This window comes from Taudactylus pleione, unplaced genomic scaffold (genome assembly GCF_031769625.1).
Source record: "Taudactylus pleione unplaced genomic scaffold, aTauple2 ptg000366l, whole genome shotgun sequence".
Taxonomy (NCBI): Eukaryota; Metazoa; Chordata; class Amphibia; order Anura; family Myobatrachidae; genus Taudactylus; species Taudactylus pleione.
Window position 1 is genome coordinate 6,259,120 of NW_028284767.1, and position 15,156 is coordinate 6,274,275.

Consider the following 15,156-nt stretch of genomic DNA (forward strand, 5'->3'; position numbering starts at 1 on the left):
AAGACCCAAACCGGCTTTTCCAAAAGACGATACTCTGGTCTGTTTACAAAACAGACTTCTCCTGGGGTTTTTTAGAACACACAGGCCAAAACCTAGGACAAATGTACCTGCCATTGACCACTTTACCAGTGCTTCTATCACAAACTGTACAGAGGGCCTGATTCATTACCGTTTGCAACTGCAATTACACACGTAATTGCCCGATTGTGCCGTTCTGCGCATGCATCGCAGTGTGCGGAACACCACTGTGATCGCAGTGACTACGCAGGCCCATCGCAGAGTAATTAACAGGAAGCACCATTTGGGGTTGGTGAGGGGGGCAGCAAAATGCAGGTGTGCCAGTGCGTTTGAATGCCATTACAAGGGCGTGCATAAATTGGGCACTGCGATGCCATAAGCAGCTTGGCCTTTCACTGCGTGCTATGAGGTTAGACTGCTATGACTGTTAAAATTAAGATCTGCACAATGCCATTTTGCGAATGGCAACAAGACGCCATTTTGTGAATGGCCGCACAACGCCATTTTAGCAAATCACACAATATCAGTACATACGGCAATGCTATTATTTAGCATCGTGTGATTCCCACGCAACAGAATAATGTTAAAAGCCCTCATTATATAAATACATACATTTACTAAAACACTTAATATGAACAACCCTGCAAAACACGTGCCACGGTGTACCCCAAAAACACGTAGTCGCACAACGCTAACTAGTGTCTTTTCTTAATATCCTTACACTTAAATTTTGCACACTTACATAGGAAGGTTCCCTAGCATTTAAGGTTAATATGCAAGGTTTAATTCATTATTAATTATGTAATAAAGCGACTGTATTTAAGATCTCAGGTTTAGTACATGATAAGCAGACCGTATTTGGTGCCATTCTGAACCACTGTTTATTTGCAGATTTCCGGTTCCATCGGCGAGGAAATCGCAACATGCGTCTGCAAAATATGGATCATAGAGAGATAGGCATTGAAATGTACTCTGTAAATGTAATGTAATTAGCCAGTTTAGACTTGTTCTTCAGCGGGAAAAAGGACACAAAGCAGCTGTTGGAGGCTGAACTATTACAATATAAACTGACCTATGAACTGCATCATAACAGAAGAACCAGGAAGAAGAACCAATGGGATTATGCCAACTTGATCTATTGTATTGCCTATATCTGTAAGGGTTAATATGCAAGCTCTCTGAATCTGTTAGTCAGTCATCATTTTCTTGCTATTGATGGAGGCTTCACCTTTGATGCCGGAAATCTGGATCCAGAGCGCATGCGTATGTATTCGACTGTACCTAGTGATTGTATAATCTGTTTCCGCTAATTGTATTTAGATCACAGCGTGTAACTATCTGCTTTTTGATGAATAATATCTTGTGTTTTGGAACCACAATCAAAGTCTGGAAAGCAATTATTTCTTGTGCGACATTTAGGGTGTATAGATAGGTAGGAATTCATAGTTGGGGGCTCGTAGAGTGAATCACGCTACCACTTACATGGTAACCCACGGTTATTGATCTCTCAGCAAAGGGTGGAGGCGCCATACGCAGAAAAGAACGCATTGTGCCTTCGAATACCCTGCTACCACTTTGTTGCTGAGAGACCGATATCCGTTATTGTGTGAGTTCAAGGAGTGCTGATTAGAATCCAGGGACAAGGAAGGAATAAGTTTGTTTTCCTTCATTAATAAAATTTCATGTTAAAAGGGGAAGTCGCACTATAGCGTATACGTATTTCCTGTATTGCTGCCACATGTTTAAACAAAGCCGTTGAGATTGCATTGTGATATTGATAGCGTGATAGCATTGTTTTAAATATCTTAGTCGGTGCTGCCATATCGGGGAAAATTTTTATTTTTCTGCGCAGAAAGAGGTAACAGTGAACGTGTGTTGGTAGGGGTAACATGTTCCCTAGCTAGGGGTATCATAGAACCCTTAGGGGCTAGGCGCCTGGTGTTGGCCTAGTGGTTCAGTAGTAGATACCGGAGTCTATACACACAGCAGGTGTAGTTGTTGTTTGTGGTAGGTATCGGCTCTCAGTGTGATCGCAGCATCCAGTGATCACTTAGGGTTATTGGGCATTGTGAACCGCACGGTTGTGGCACATCGTGATTGCGGACTGAGTTGTGGTGGGCGAAATCACTGAAAAAGGTAAGTGTTATTGGAATGCTTAAATTCTAGCAGTGCAAAGTACTCACGAAGGGCTTAGGTGCGTGGAAGCAACATGGTTATTCTTCCACAGGTGTGTGGGCGCGGCCTGTTAAATCGTCCACAGGTAAGTGAAAGTAGCCTTAACATTCTTTCACCGATTTAAATCTCTATTAAAAAGTTTAGTGTTTTTTTTTCCCCAAGATGGGAGCCAAACAAACGGTAGAGATGTTAGATGATGTGCTGTTCTTGGAAGCGCCGATCGGTTTGGCACGGCATATAATGCATACTAAGTACGGTGCGTATGCAACTATGTACTGTGATGTATAGGTTATGATGACGAGAATGAACATTTTTTCCCAAGGTTGGCAGCTTTGATAAGGAGCTATTGAACAATGTCCGATATAGCATCTGTATGTGAACTCTCAAAAGTAAAGTATAAAGTATAACGATTGTTTAAAGCTGTGGCAGCACGAGGGGGATACGTGGCTTAGGGGTGTGCACGCGATGCAAACCAGCGTTGCACACACGACATAGAGGAATGCGCACGCAGTGCTAAACAGCGTTGCGTGCGCACCGCAAAGTAGCGTGCACACACAGCAAGGTAGCGTTGTGGAAGGTAATGTCAGTAATGTCCCTATGCGGATGGGGGTGAAGGTACAGTTGATATAAAAAGTCATAAAAATGTAATATGTAACCTGTAGCCTCTCTTGAGTAATTATAAGGAACGTGTTGATGATGTAGATGATGAACCTGTTGTGATATCCACTCTTTCCCATGTTGCACAAATGTTAAATGTACCACCACAGCAAGCACAGGTAGCTGCCTCACTAGTACCAGAAATGGAGGTAGCCCCACCCGTACAGGAAGTATTAACCCCCGCTTTAACAGTAGCGGAGATTACTAATACCATACGTAGTAGCAGTAGGCTGAACCCTCAACTAGGTAATTCGGCTAAAGGTAGCATTATGGCAGGCATCCATCCCGTCCGGACAATAACTGTTCCCAATGGGAATCCGGATGCGAATGATGTAGTGCCACAAGGGATGTAGTGATGCATTGTCCTTGGACAAGAGCTGAACTAAGGCCCTGATTCAGAGCAGGACGCTCTGACAGAACGCTCGCTCTGAATCAGGGCCGTCCTTCCTAATTTTAGAGAGGCCTCCTGGCCGCTCGCATAGCTGTGGGTGACCACCCACAGCTATAGCGAGCGGCCAAAAAGATGGTCGCGATGGTCAAGACCATCATGACCATCGGGCTTGCGACGAGACCCTTGTGGTAGGGTCTCATTGCCGCAAGCCCTGGAGTGCTTTCGGCTCTATCAGATCCGAGAGCACTCCCACTAACATTCCCATGGGAATGCCTCCGTCTGGCCAGCCACGCCCCCGGCATGCCCACCAAAGGGGGTGTGCTGTCACTCACCGTCGACACCACGCCCCCTTTGTAGCGAGACCCATAGCGACGGCTTGCCCGTCGCTATCAGGGTCTCACGCATGCGCACGACGGAGCCGGCTCCCTCGTGCGCATGCACACTGGGCCAACATCGACCCGCTTGCAAGCGCTCAGCGCTCGCGAGCGGGTCTGAATTAGGCCCTAAATTCCATAATGACAGACTTCCCTGGCCCTAAAAAGGAATTAGCAAAATGCCAAAGATTTGTGAAAATCTTGGGTAATGCTCACGAGCCAACCAATAAAGTTTGGCGAGTGGTGTTAAGGGAGTGTCTTCCGCATAGTACCGACGTGAAAAAGTTTATCATAGATTGCGTATTGGAGGGAGATGATCCCTTAACAGACGAGGATAACCAAAGTAACATTACCCACATAATAACCCAATTGGGTGTATATTTACCGTTAGTAGTTTACTGGAGTAAAATTTTCACCATAAAACAAAAAAAGAGTGAATCTGCAGAAGATTACTGTACCCGAGCTCTGCAGGCTGTCACCCAGTACACAGGGATAGAAGACATTAAAGATAGCACTCATCACAGAGTAATGGTCATCACGGTACTTATGGATGGTCTTAAAAACAATCTAAAGACCCGAGTCCAGACCTCTGCCTGGCTGGAGGGGAGTTACTGTAGACACACTCAGGGAGTCTGCTAACTGTTGACATTTAGATATTTAGATATTTAAGTAATTATTCACAATTTTGGAATATTAGGATTGAAAGGAAATTGTTTAAATCAAAATGTCATTAATGGTTATTCCAGATAGATAGATATATATATATATATATATATATATATATATATATATGTGTATATATATATATATATATATTTTTTTTTTAAAGTGAGAAAAAGATTAATTAGTTTTGAATATACTGTATAAGTTAAATGTTTAGTAACAGGTATTTAGATATATGCTTTAATTGTAATGTTTATTAATTGTGTAAGAAACAGGTTTTTACTGCTTAGAGCAACAGACACTGGTATGCACAGGTGTGTAAGCGATGCATACAATTAAGATCAGAATCATCATAGTGTATGGGCCCTATAACAGACCTGGGGCAATCATAAAACCAGTTAATCCATTATCCAAGCCAGGGGCAATGATAATAGGGCAATGTAGCTGCTATATTTACAGATATTTTAACAGATCTATTCGCACATCAAATAATCAAAGGTAAATTGTTTGATGAACAAACGAATACCAAATTTTATAATCCCAAAACACATTCCCTGCTGTCCACCTAAGGGGTGAAATTGAGCTGACACTTTTACAACACTTCAGAATCTGGTTTTAGGGAAACCCGTAATTATCTGCACATTGGATAGAGTGGGAGATGGCAAAATTCTACCTGCAGATTTGGGATAAATAAGACAGCACTGGGAGCTAGTTAGTTGAAGGAGGACAGGGAAAGGACAGAGGAGAATAGAGACGTCAGCACAATGTAACACAGAGTCCAGAAGAACATAAAGTTTGTGCAGGAGGAAGTATGGTAACTATAAATACTTTCAAGTATAGAATTTCTGTTATTATTAATTGTCTAAAGTTTGTTAATTTTTTAAGTTTTATGTCTTAGGAAGCATAAATATACTAGTATATATGTCACTACTCTGTATATCTCATTCTGTATAATTTGATTTGCCTGTAAATAAATATCAGAAATCAGAGCTTGAACTTCACGTCTGAACTCACTGGAATCATAATTAATTCATACATATGCATGTATTTGCAAATATATATATAACGTATGTTAATTGAACTTTATCTATATTTATAATATCTTTATAAATATAGTAAAGAAATAATATTATTGGAGTCTCATCTTCAATGATTGGCACCCATGGTATAAATATATAAAATATAGAAACAATTCCTCTACAAATTGGCGACCACGAAGGGACGTGTTAGATTCCGGTATCTGATTGTAATATTTATATTAAGCAGTAGCACATGCTGTAAGCTAGCTACCAAATTCGCAGAATCACAGTGGGGATATATTTAAGCATAATAATTATAAGACTTATTATCATTGTGTTTATCTTATCTTGTATTTCGTATACCTAGAATAGATGTATTAGTGAAATAGAGCTGGTTATAAAACTATATGATACCTTATCAATATTTGGCACCAGACATGGAAATATTCTATATATTATATTCTATATTCTGTTTAACTAAATACAATATATTTCTTAGGAGCAGCATAATGGGTGGTAACCCTGCTGACAAAACCAAGATCACTTTGGAATAAGTTGTAATGACTAGAAAATAATTTATAAAGGCCTAAAATAAATATGATTAGCGGATATTAGAGTTTAACTCATCAGGCTAGCGAACAGATGAGAGAGGATATCACGCTTGAAAATATGAAAAATATTGAAATTTAATATTCCCAAATAAATGAATGTAATTACCATATATTAGAGTTACCATTAAGACACCGGCAATCTTATGGGGAGGATATATGTGTAAAACAGAGGGAATAAATAAATATAGCATTGTAAAATTAATGCTAATTCAAATATGCACAAAATTATTGTGGCATATAGTAAAATGCACCGAAGTGCTAATTCAGCCAAAGAGGTTAAACAGAAATGTAATGAGAAATTAGGCTCAAGTCTTTATAAAGTATGTCTGACTGTTAATGCAAAAATGCATTCATTGTTAAAATGCCTCAAGGGCAAAGGGAAGAGAAATAAACAGTAAAATTTGGAAGCAAAAAGCCTGTCAGTTTGTACTCAAACTGTCAATACCTCTGAGGAGGAGATTATAGAAACACCCAAAACTACAAGAGAAAATAGATTTATTTGAGACTTTGTACACAGAGGGGCCTATTCATCAACACTAAAATAACGTTTTTAAGGACATTTTCCTTAAATAACGTTATTTTGGTATTCATGAACAGACTTAGCACAGGAGATATCACAGATATCTCCTTGCTAAGTTCCCCTGCGTTAATTTCCACACTCCCCATACATTAGTATGGGGATGTGGAAATTGTGGTATTCATCAAATTCCGAAAATTATCAATTTTCGGAATTTGATGCAGTTACTATTCGCCACTGTGAGGTGGCGAATAGCAGAATCCACTTACCGACGAGTCCCTCCGGCGCTCTGCTCTGTCCTCAGGCTCCGGAGGCTGGTCTGTCATGTGTGCTCCCCAGCAGAGCACAAGAAAGTTTAGAAAAAGAAAAAAAAAATATTTTTTTTTTCTAATCTGTCATGTGGTCTGCTGGGAAACCACATGACAGACCAGCAGGACAGAGCCGGAGGCTACTGCGTGGACTGGTATGTCGGGGGGGGGAAGGTGAGCGGAGGGGGGGGGGGGTTGGGGGGGATCAGGGGGGTACGAAACTTAACGCATCTGTAGGCAGTGCTGCGCATGCGCTGGTTTTACAGATGTAACAGCGCATGCGCAGCACTGTTTCCAGATGCGATAAGGTAGTGTAGGCAGGGAAAAGTATCTATTTCCCGAAAAGCTGTCATCGCAAAAATGACAGCTTTACGGAATAGATACTTATGGAGAGGTGGAATGATGAATTCCATCTATAATTAGCTAGAACTCCATGAGAGTTCTAAAGCTAATTATCTCCAGAGAATTTTAATGTTTAATGAATAGGCCCCAGAGTCTACTGGAGTCAGGATTAATATAATCAATCAGGTTCCTGTAATTGAGAAAGAGAGAATCATGGTGCAAGATGTATTAATCCAAAAAGAGCAAATTGATGCAAAGAAGGTAGGAGCAATGTCAAATGTCTCCTATACAATTTTTGCTGAAGTGAGTGATCAATGGAGCTCAGATTATGAAAAGGAGAGTGATTCTATTGAATACACACTCACAGGCCCCAATGTGATGGAAGAATTAGTTGCACCATTAGGAAAAATGGAACAGACAGTCTTAAACACAGACGAGAGCAAAGAAGTGCACACGGGTAGATACATTTTCTAAAGTGCAGATCCCTGAATTGAGTTCAGCCACGAACATGTTGACAGAGCTGAACTATGAAATTAATTCAGAAGTGCAGACATCTAGTCAGACACACAGCTCCAACTCCTATGTAAACCCCGCACAGCACTTAGAGCCATCTAGTGGTGGAGCAAATGTTTGCAGTCTCTCAGAGAGACAACATGCAGAGTGTCATTCTGAAAACACCACACCAAATGACAAAAATTACAAAAAGAATCACCAGGGGAAAAATATTTTTGTGCCTTTGGGCCACAACCATTTTGTTGCAGTTCTGAACAAAGCCCTGGAACCATCAAACGATATATATGGCCCAGCTTAACAAGTTTTTCTCCACATGAGAATATTTTGCAGAATCTCAAAGACTCTTCACGGCTAAGGAGTCCCACTGACGAGGAAAATCCACGATTGAAGAACGGCTGGATCGTGACTAATCCACAAGGGAGTATGGGCCTGATTCAGAGCCGCTCTTAAGCGGCCGCTCGTTCGTTCCGACCGATGTTTGCACAACTGCGCATGCGTACGGATTTTAATACGCATGCGCGAACCAGTCAGTGCGGCCGAAAATCGTGTGCTCGCTAAATAGCGAATGCCTGCTATTTTGAGTGACAGAATGAGGCGTTTGTGGGTGGTAACAGGGGAAGGTGCTTGAAAACGGGGAATGGAGATCAGAATGCAGGCGTGCCTAAAGGTCAAAACGGGCGATTTAAGGGTGTGCATAATTACTAAAGCAGAGTCATCGATCACGTCACTTGGTTGTTTTATAGTTAGAACTGCTCGCATGATTGTGGTAGGAAAAACCAACCACAAGAATAGCGAGCAGTTCATACGCCGTCCGATGTACTCGATTAATCTAATAAATAGCGGACATGACATATGATGCGTACGACCAGGGGGCTTTTTTTCAAAATTACGTTCGCATGTTTTGTTCGCTCGTTCAGACATAGAGGCGTCAACAGACCGCAAAGAGCGAACGGTTAATTTAAATAGCCACCCCCTTTTTCTGGACGAGCGAGCGCAAATAGCGTCCAGCTCTGAATCAGGCCCTATGTCCACAAGGAAGGACGGTAGTATCACTTCTTTACTTCTTTTTCTTGTTACATCAAATGCAGCCACCATGGGGATTGAAATTAGAAATTTCCCTATAGATATCCCACATGGTAAAATAATCTCTCATTTCATGATTGAATCCAACCTGCAGACTACCTGCAGCAAAGTCTGTCTTGTCAATGACACACAATATTACAGAGATAAAAGAAACTGGATGTTAGTAAATCTTTAAATACCCAGATATGTAAATTCTGTACCTTATATTACATGCAGGAGACAGGACAGAACGCATAGCAAGCAATGCTAAATCGCTTTGTAAATAGCCATTATATTCATTGTATTTCTTTGTTTGTTTGAATTTTAGTTTACAAATTCAGCTTCGCTGCAGAACCCATGATGTCGGTGATTGGCGACACAACAGAAGATCATTAGCACAGTAGTCGATACCTGCCATAAATACTGACACATGGACAAATCCCAAAAGCAGTTTTCAGTTCCAGGAAGGGGAAGTTTCCGTTAACCCTTTCATCACTACAATAATTTGAAATTGTCTATGTCAAATTGTTTTCAACACATACATGTACAATTACAATTACAGTGTAGATTTCATCACTGCAATTATACAAAATTGTTTTATTTTTTACATATACCTTTTAAATCACATGCCAGTATACATGTCCGATGTATATTTTATATCAGAACATACTTTTTAAATAGTTTATTTTGTTTTATTTTGTATTACACAGTAGGATATTTATGCTTCCGTCTTAAAGGCTTCAAACATAAATTAAGTATCTAGTGAAGATGGTATACCCTATTGGGACAAATTTATTATTTGGGAGAAATTATTATTCTCTTAATACAGACCGCATGGAGTCTAAGAGAATTTAATTTTAGCACAAAAAGGGTCGTAATCATATGCACATTGTGGCATATGGCATAATGCAGAATGGGGTTACATATATAGAAAGCCAAGATATGTAATGCCTGTATGGAGCATATATGTATAGTCATTTATTTTATTGATAGGATGTTATGATAAACACATCAAAGCATTCCAAATAGTATTGTTAATCTTATTGTAGGTTAAATATAGAAAGCCATTGAATAGGGTTTTTCTGGTGTAGGGTTATTTTAGTTTTAAAATAAACAAGAATAAAAGTAGTCACACCTTATTTTAGTTTTAAGTTAGGAAATAGATATTATATAGGAACATTGTAAGAATGTGACCTTACAGTATGGAAGTTTATTCAGTGAGGAAAATTATATAGAATAAATACAATATGGTGGACATTATCTACCCCAGTCATTTGGAATGCCATTGGCCAAAGAAAATTCAGATGGATTATTTACAACCAAGAAAGAAGAGACTTTGTTTCATATATATACCTGCTCTCTATTCAACCCCAAAACCTTAAAAGACTATTATATGGACACTTGTCATAACTGCATCATTGGATAATCGTAAAGGATGCACAATGCACATCTGCGAAAGACTATTACCGAGGTGACACTGAAGGTACTGAGTGTTACAGCATTGTGGTGAAGAGGAAATAATGAACAAAAACCAGAGCACTCAAAGTACACAGCCCTCTGCGCAGCAAGCAAAATGGCAGCTTCCACAAAGAATTCTACTGCCTCAAACTGCAAAGGTAACGCGTCTCCAATGGCACGCAAGACACACAGATGACAGTCCAAACAGGAGCAAAATTGTTGTTGGCACAGGACAGAAGATGTATCTTAAAGACATCAGCACATATAGAGAACAGGATACTGTAGCTACAATCAAGCTACTGTATGCTATGGTATTTTAAATGACTGATCAAATATTTTCCTCATGAATACTGAATAAAACTGCAGTAATGGTCATATTTAATTACAATAGGGTAAATAGAGTAATTTAGCTATGTTAAAGACTTTAAAAATATATGCAACCATCTGGTTATGGTTGCATAACCAGATGGTTATAGTAAAATAATGATTAGGAAAGGAAAAGTATGGTTTGAAGAAATATTTAAAAATGTATTGGGAATAATTACGTTAGATTAATGTGTGACCATTCAAATGAATTTCTCATGGCCACAAGGGGCCAACTGTTGACATTTAGATATTTAAGTAATTATTCATAATTTTGGAATATTAGGTTTAAAAGGAAATTGTTTAAATCAAATTGTCATTAATGGTTATTGCAGACATATATATCTTTTAAAGTAAGAAAAAGATTAAATAGGTTTGAATATACTGTATAAGTTAAATGTTTAGTAACAGGTATTTAGATATATGCTTTAATTGTAAGGTTTATTAATTGTGTAAGAAACAGGTTTTTACTGCTTAGACCAACAGACACTGGTATGCACAGGTGTGTAAGCGATGCATACAATTAAGATCAGAATCATAGGCTCTGTCCTGCTGGTCTGTCATGTGGTTTCCCAGCAGACCACATGACAGATTAGAAAAAAAATATATATATTTTTTCTTTTTCTAAACTTTCTTGTGCTCTGCTGGGGAGCACACATGACAGACCAGCCTCCGGAGCCTGAGGACAGAGCAGAGCGCCGGAGGGACTCGTCGGTAAGTGGATTCTGCTATTCGCCACCTCACAGTGGCGAATAGTAACTGCATCAAATTCCGAAAATTGATAATTTTCGGAATTTGATGAATACCACAATTTCCACATCCCCATACTAATGTATGGGGAGTGTGGAAATTAACGCAGGGGAACTTAGCAAGGAGATATCTGTGATTAAAGCCAGGGGCAATGATAATAGGGCAATGTAGCTGCTATATTTACAGATATTTTAACAGATCTATTCGCACATCAAATAATCAAAGGTAAATTGTTTGTTGAACAAACGAATACCAAATTTTATAATCCCAAAACACATTTTCTGCTGTCCACCTAAGGGGTGAAATTGAGCTGACACTTTTTTTTTTTTTTTTTTTAATATTTTTATTGAAGCATAAGCATCACAGTCCAACATCACAATTCGTAAAAACATCACACAAAAGATATTGAAATAAGTACAAAGGTCAAATTGAAACATTCATATCAAAAACATCACACAATGTAAAGCATAATGTGATGCTAAGCTTATGTAATAAGAGATATTGCATTTGACATATGATGGACCACAGTAAAGTTGAACCAATATACCAAGCATGCATTATAATGTGCAATGTGATGCTAAGCTTCCTCCACTAACATTTCTAAGTTTTCCAAACCAGAAAAAAACAGGGTGAGTCACGGTTTTCGCAGCAGACTACTCCCGAAGATAAAAAAAATCAAATAAATTCTACAAGTCACCATACTGTATACTAAAAAGTGTAATAAACTATCTCAACTCAGAGATAATGGTCTCAGAGAACAAAACCAGGAGGTTGGAAAAGTGCACAAAACAAAGAGTGGGGATGGATGAGTAAACTGATAAATCCTTCTTTTAATTATCAGCAAACCCACTGAAATAATCTAACATAACAGATGACATTGAAGCCCCTGAACAATTTGAACAGCATTTATGGTGCATAAAAATGAAGATACGGAAGTGCCAGTTAGCTATTACAAATTATAGACTATAAAGCATTTAGAAGTCCTCTAAACGGAGTATAATAATACGAGATTATTTGGGGAGAGGGGCAACCTAACTAGATGAGTGCACAGAGACAAACTATATATGGTAATAAAATCCTAGAAGGGTGCAAATAAACAAAAATTGTACTATAAGATATAATCTATTAGAAAAATGTTTTTAATTAAATAATGAGATACTCGTTAATGTGAGCTCATCTAAACAACAAACTGTAAAACATCAAAGTAAAATAATGATCAGATAATAGAAATAGACAAACTTTTAATGGAAAATGTACCATAAAATGTAGGCTCTTGACACAATAATTTGGGAATAATACTTATTAAGCTTCGTAAACTAGGTGGAATATATACAAAGAAATGTCTCAATGTTCAAATAACAGCGCCTCGGTATTTAAAATATTGAGCCTATGTCGAATACCAGCTGGACAATAGAGTATAAGCAAGGAATAGTTTATTCATGTAATAGCATTTGAGGGTCCCTGGTCTAAAGATGGAGCATAGACAGTGTTGGTATCATCAGGGGCAAAACTGGTATAGGAGGCCAGCTTCAAAGAGCTAATATTGATAAAAAAATTAGGTGGCCTAAACCCAGGAATATCTAGAGCTCCCGAGCCGTCGAATGTTATGCATCTAATACTTTCAAATTGGGGAACCCATCTACCATCTACTACATCCAGTGCACTAGCTAAATCCACTCCTAATGTCAGAGGCAATACTGGTTCTGTAGGGGAACCTAGGGTCTCTATAGGGAGAAAGGAGCTCTGGTGTTGATAGAGGAAATTATCAACCTCACCATTTGTGGGAAAAAATATGAGATATGGTAAGAACTTACCCTGGTTATCTCTATTTCTACGAAGTCCATAGGGTTCCACAGGATACCTTGGGGTATAGGTGTGACGTCAGTCGCAGGGCACCAAAGAGTTAAGCTTTCAGCCTCCCAGGATGCACTAGGTCCCCCTCCTATACCCCGCCCCCGGGCCAAGGCACCTCAGTTAGTTACCAAGCCATAGGCCGGAGGAGGAGAAGGAAGAGAGAGAACAAAGATCTGGACACATACAAGAATCACATTCTCACCAGAGGGAGACGGAAAACCGGTGACCAGAGCAAAGCCCATCTGCAGCACAGGTGCGACAGGGCGGGAGTCCTGTGGAACCCTATGGACTTCGTAGAAATAGAGATAACCAGGGTAAGTTCTTACCATATCTCATATTTTCTACTTCAGGGTCCATAGGGTATCCACAGGATACCTTGGGGATGTCCCAAAGCAGTATCCTTTAAGGGTGGGGACGCTCCTGTGCAGAAAGGAGAATCCGCCGCCCGAAGGAAGCATCCTGAGAGGCGAAGGTGTCAAACCTGTAATACCTCACGAAGGTATGGACAGAAGACCACGTAGCAGCCTTGCAGATCTGAACTGCCGAGGCACCACGTCGAGCTGCCCACGAAGGACCCACAGACCTAGTGGAATGAGCCTTCAGAGAAGGAGGGACCGGTAGGCCTTCATGAAGATAAGCTTCAGAAATAGCCATACGGATCCAGGCTGCCAAAGTTTGCTTTGAAGCAGGCCAACCCTTTTTACGGAAGCCATAGAGGACAAACAAAGCGTCCGACTTCCTAAACGAAGAAGTGCGGTCAACATAAGTCCTTAAGGCCCGCACAACATCCAAAGAGGCCTCACCCACGGAAAGACCCGGTGAGTTAAAGGCCGGAACAACTATCTCCTCGTTAACATGAAACTGGGAAACAACTTTGGGAAGAAACTCGGGCCGAGTGCGGAGCACTGCCCTGTTCCCATAAAAAACCAAGAAAGGGGGTCTACAAGAAAGAGCCCCTAACTCAGAAACACGTCTGGCCGAAGCAATGGCCAGAAGGAAAACAGTCTTAGCTGTTAGCCATTTAAGATCCACTGAGCCCAGTGGTTCAAACGGCGGTCCTTGGAGAGCCCTCAGGACCACAGCCAAATCCCAAGGCGCCACAGGTGGAACAAAGGGCGGCTGAATGCGGAGAACACCCTGCATAAAGGTGCGCACATCCGGGATTGTAGCAATCCTACGGTGAAACCAGACAGATAGGGCCGAAACCTGTACCTTCAAAGAAGCAAGGCGAAGCCCATGATCTAGTCCCGCTTGCAGGAAGGCGAGAATCCGAGACAGACGAAACTCCCGCGGTGCATAACCTCTCGGTCGACACCACTGGAAGAACGTATGCCACACGCGATGGTATATCCTCGCGGAAGACGGTTTCCGAGCTCGTAACATGGTACACACCACAGAGCTGGAAAACCCCCGGGACCTCAGCATGGCCGTCTCAACAGCCACGCCGTCAAAGACAGCCGAGTCAGGTCCGGGTGAAGGCAAGGACCCTGAGACAGAAGGTCCGGTCGTAGCGGCAACCGCAGAGGAATGTCCACGGACAGACCCTGAAGGTCTGAGAACCAGTGCCATCTGGGCCACGCGGGAGCTATCAACAGGAGCGTCCCTCCTTCCTGTTTGAAATTCCGGATTACCCGTGGAAGAAGGGAGACCGGAGGGAACAGGTATGCGAACCGGAACGTCCACCGGACAGACAGAGCATCCACCAGAGACGCCCCTTCGTCTCTTGTGCGAGACCCGTACACCGGCAACTTGTTGTTGTGCCGGGACGCCATGAGGTCGATTTCTGGAAGACCCCACCTGTCCACCAGTAGTTGAAAAACGTCCGGGTGCAGGGACCATTCCCCCGGATGAACGTCCTGGCGACTTAGAAAGTCCGCCTCCCAATTTAGCACTCCCGGGATGAAGACCGCTGATATGGCCGGAAGATTGCGCTCCGCCCAAACCAGGATCCGAGAGACCTCTACGAGAGCCGCCCGACTGCGAGTTCCTCCTTGCCTGTTTATGTAGGCCACGGTGGTAGCGTTGTCCGACTGGACCTGCACCGGGCGACCCTGGAGAAACCGCTGTGCCTGCTGGAGAGC